We start from the raw sequence: 5,392 nt of genomic DNA, 5'->3' as shown, positions 1-5,392 counted from the left end.
GGGCATATTGTTTGAGAACGAAGGACCAAGTATTGGACCGCTTCAAAGCTTTTCATGCAATGGTGGAAAGACAAACAGGCAAGAAGTTAAAATATATCCGATCAGATAATGGAGGCGAGTACTATTCCCATGAGTTCTCTAAATACTACACAGAACATGGTATCAGACATGAAAAGACTGTCCCACGAACCCCACAACACAACGGTGTAGCAGAATGGATGAATCGCACTATTGTTGAGAAAGTTCGATGCATGCTCAGCATGACTAAACTCCCAAATCCATTTTGGAGTGAAGTTGTATTGACATCTTGCTATCTAATAAATAGGTCACCTTCCGCTCCATTGAATTTTGAAGTTCCGGAGAAGATATGGACGGGTAAAGACATATCATATTTTCACTTGAGAGTATTTGGGTGCAAGGCGTTTGCACATGTATCAAGTGAATTGCGGAAGAAGTTGGACCTCAAATACACTCCATGCATCTTTATTGGATATGGAGATGAAGAGTTCGGGTACAGGCTATGGGACCCAAAACTAAAGAAGGTTATTCGAAGTAGAGATATGGTTTTCTATGAAAACCAATATTACGATTTCAAGGCATCGATTAACGAACAATCAGGCTCCAAAGTTTCAGAAATAACATTTGAAAATAAAGATGATGTTTCTACTGAAGAAGACAGTGAAGAAGTTGATGATGCAAATCAAGAAGGTGTTGAGCAGGGGGAGCTTCCACCCCATGATACTTTAGATATATTTCCAGAAGTTACAAATGAAGGAACTCAAGTTAGACGATCCAAAAGAGTATGTGCTCCATCAACAAGATATCCGACTTCAAAATACATCCTTCTTACTAGTGAGGGGGAGCTAGAGAGCTTTCAAGAAGCTCAATCTCAGATTGACAAAGCAAATTGGCAGAAGGCCATGGAAGAAGAAATGAATTCTTTGCAGAAGAATCAAACATATGTGTTGGTGAAACTCCCCAAAGGAAAGAAAGCCTTGAAAAACAAGTGGGTTTTCAAGTTGAAGAAAGAAGAAAAGGGAAATACTATGAAGTATAAGGCGAGACTCGTTGTCAAAGGTTTCCAACAAAAAGAAGGAATCGACTTTGATTAAATTTTTTCACCTGTTGTGAAGATGATGTCTATTCGAGCTGTACTCAGATTAGTTGCCAGTCTAGATCTTGAACTTGAGCAGATGGATGTGAAAACAGCCTTTCTCCATGGTGATTTGGATAAGGAAATATACATGGAGCATCCCGATGGATTTAAAGTCCCAAAGAAAGAGGATCTCGTTTGCAAATTAAAGAAGATCCTTTATGGACTTAAGCAAGCCCCAAGGCAGTGGTACAAGAAGTTTGATTCATTTATGATGAATCATGAGTACAAGAGAACTGTTGCAGACCATTGTGTCTATCTGAAGAAGTTTCCAGACGGGAAATTTGTCATCCTTTTGCTCTTCATGGATGATATGTTGATAACGGGCCAAGATGCAACGATGATCAACAACTTGAAGAAGGATATGTCTAAGTTCTTTGATATGAAAGACTTAGGCCAAGCACAATAGATATTGGGTATGAAAATTATCCGTGATAGAAAATCAAGAAAATTGTTCTTATCACAGGAAAAGTATGTTGAACGTGTGATCAAAAGGTTCAACATGGATAATTCCAAGCCCGTTGGTACCCCCTTGGCTAACCACTTCAAGTTGAGTAAGAAAAATTATCCATCTTCTGAGAAAGAAAAAGAAGAGATGAAGGCAATCCCCTATTCCTCAGCCGTAGGAGGTCTTATGTATGCAATGGTGTGTACAAGACCAGATATTGCTCATGTCATCGGTGTTGTGAGTAGATATCTAGCTAATCCGGGAAAACAACATTGGGAAGCAGTCAAATAGATAGTTCGATACCTGAAGGGTTGTTCGAAACTATGTTTATGCTATGGGGGAGCAATGCCAATCGTGGAAGGTTATACAGATGCTGATATGGCAGGAGTGTTGGATTAATGTCTAAGTCCATAACTATAATTGGGAAGACTTGACCCGACCCGGCATGGTCCATTTGGGTTGCATGGCATCATGCATTTGGATAGACTATAATGAGAGAAATAACACTTAAGGTTTGTTAATATATTATAAGTTCTAATATATTAATAAGGTTATTTAATTAGTATTGATCAAGAATTAATTTGGAATTAATTAAGTGATCAAAATGAGACTAATTAAATATATGGGTTGATTGTGTAAATCATTCATTCTTATATATGTGGGCTTGTGATCCAAGATTCCTTATGTTGGACTAAGTCCATGGGGTGACCCATGGATACTCCATGGAGGTTAAAATCCATGAAGCATAAGGAATGGGTAAAGTCATGAGTTACATGGTGTAACCCTAATAGCCACCATATAAAAGAATCCCATGGCTCAAGAAATCGTGCACTATGTGTGTGTGTGTGTGAGGGCTAAATGATTTCATGGAGTGTTCAAGTTTCTCTCAAGTTATTCCAAGTGTATTTAGTGTTGTGTGAACCATTTGAGGTGTCACACTTGGGGCACTAGGCACTCAAGCTTCATGAAGACTTTCTACATAAAGAGGTATGTATTCTATCTTGTTATATTCATTGTTTTGTATGCTAGATTAGGATAATACCTTGGATGTTCATATTTTCGTGTATAATAGAGAAAAAATAGATCCAAAGTATTTACGGTTGCATGTACACTTAGGAGTGTTAGAATGCTCAACACCCAACAGTGGTATCAGAGCCTAGGCTTGTTTTCTTGTTATACTTGCAAAAGTAGCTGAAAAATCGAGTTTTGATGCTGTCAGAACAGCAGACTCGCCGAGTCCAAGGCAAAATGCATCCAACTCGCCGAGTTGGTTCGTGCACTCGACGAGTTGGACCCCCTGACAGCATATATTCGACTTTTTTTTTTGCTAGAATTGGACTAGGAACATTACCCTAAGTTGTTTTTGGACTTATAAACTTGTTTTTGATGTGGTAATGTTCATGATAATCCAATTTCAAAGATAATTTTCAAAAGTTTCATGTTTTGTATTAGTTTAAAGTGTTACTCTAATTTCATGAAAAATGTTGATTTCAATTATCTTGTTCATATGAGTTGCTTAGATTAATAGAAAATGTTGATTGATTGTGTGTGTTTGATCCATTTTAATCTAAGAGTTGATGCTAAAATGTGTTTTTGTAACTTGTCCTCAAGTTATATTAAAAGACACATTTAAGATTCATAAAACTCATAAACATTGGCAATGGTTACAAAAAATGAAGAGTCTTGTCATCATTAATTGGATTTATGACTCCATAACTTGTCCTCAAGTTATGGAGGTTCAAGAGTCACTTCATTAAAGAATAAAGTGTGTAACCTTAATAATTCCATAAGTTATAAAATAAAGAAAAGTTACATTCTTTTATTAAGTTTAAAGTCTTCCATAACTTGTCTTCAAGTTATGGAACTTGAAGAGTTTTTTTAATTAAAACTACTTTAAACACATAAGTTATGGAATTAATTAGTTTTGAATATTTTCAAAACTTTCCCTCAAGTTTTGGAATTTGAAAAAGTTTTCTCTTATGAATACTTTAATTCCAAGTTAAGCCCTTAGAATTTTAAAAGTTAAAATTCAACCCTTATACTATTATAATATTATAAGTTAATAATATATATATATATATATATATATATATATATATATATATATATATATATATATATATATAAGAGCAAGTCAGTCTTACCGTTAGTAGGCCTCATTCACGAAGCTGGTCTATAAGGGGGGTATAAGGTTGTTGCCTATAAAATGACAACTTAATGGGTGTCCACTCTCACCCACCACTTCCTTGACCGGTGGAGGGTCGTTAGCCAAACGGGTAGGACAAGGACTAGAATTCTCCCTTTATTAAAAGTATTAATGATAAATACTAAGTAACTAAACCATTTATAAATACCCAATCTTAGTTACTTAGGAAAATGTGAATAAGGTGCTAATCCATGAAATTACACTTTGCACTTTGTTTAAGTCGGATAGTGGAGCGTGTGTGGTTAACTGGCACACTAACTCGTATTTAACAAGGTAGGCAAAGGGTAACTTAATGTTTATCATAGTATCGATGGAGCGTGTGTGGTTAACCGACACATCGATTGAGGTGTAAACACTTAAGGGTACCAAGTATATTTGCATGGTTATTCACACCTTGTTTTGTGATCCTCGGCATCCCAGTCACAAAACCTGAAGGGCACACTCGAGATTGAAATATGTCATTGAACAGTTCAATGAATCTCAAAGGATCTAGGAGTTTCAAATCCAATTAAAAGCTAATAATACATTTCGTTTATCTTGGTGGAAATTGGTGAATCGTCATTCACCTACCTTCAAATATTTTATAACTTGGATTACGACATCCCTCTTCCAAGTTATATAAGTATTGTGTTGGGTCCTAGCCTTAATATCTCAAATTGGGTGTTATATTAAGGACTTTAAATCAACTATCTTGAATATCTCCCAAAAGATGTCTGGTTTAGAAATTTATGATCTTCCCAAATCTCTTGAAACAAGCTTTCCTAAATGAAGATGATGTCCCATGGAAATCATACTTCTTTCACTTCCGCCAATTATTCTCCATAACCCACAAGTTCTTGAAAATTTTAAGGTCACTAAAGCCCTATTGGCAAGTAAAGGTCTATGTGTGGTCACATCTTGGAGATGTTGTCACATATTGACAAGTCGGGAGAGTTGGGTGTCAAAGTCTTGGGAAAGTTGGTGGTACAACTACTTTCTAAGTCACATAGTGAGTTCTTTTGGAACACCTATGAAATAGACTATGAAAAGACCCTTAATGATCTTATCTATTTGCTAAGATCAACTTCCTAAAACTTTATGGACATTGACAATGATGACATTGGATATCTAGTAAAAATCTCTTTGTTCCTAGTGGAAAGGGATCGACCATAGTCAACTTGGTTGACCAAATGGTAAATAAAAAGGCTAAGTCTGTGATAGTCCCATGTTCCATTACCAAAGTGTCCATATGTTAAATTGCCAAAGGAAGGGGTATTGGTTGTGAAGCTGCCAATTTACCTAAGGATGTTAAAGTCAATAAGTTTGACTCTACTTTAGGTAAAGTCAATTATCTAACTCTGCTAAGTTTCTATTATGAGATTCTTGATACATGATGTGACTGGGTCACATGTTGATGTTTTAAGAATCAAAGAGAACTGAAGAAACTTAAAGAAAGAATATGCTGAATCTGATCGCGTAGATGGATTTCTATCGCATAGTTTGAAGATTGGATTCTTGAGCTACTTCTTAGGAGTTATGATAAATTGCTTAGGAATAGATAACAACAAGTTTTCATATACATTTGCATTGTAAGGATTAGTTTTTC

The sequence above is a fragment of the Lactuca saligna genome, chromosome 8 (genome assembly GCF_052625555.1).
Source record: "Lactuca saligna cultivar CGN05327 chromosome 8, ASM5262555v1, whole genome shotgun sequence".
NCBI lineage: Eukaryota > Viridiplantae > Streptophyta > Magnoliopsida > Asterales > Asteraceae > Lactuca > Lactuca saligna.
This window is presented reverse-complemented; position numbering follows the sequence as displayed.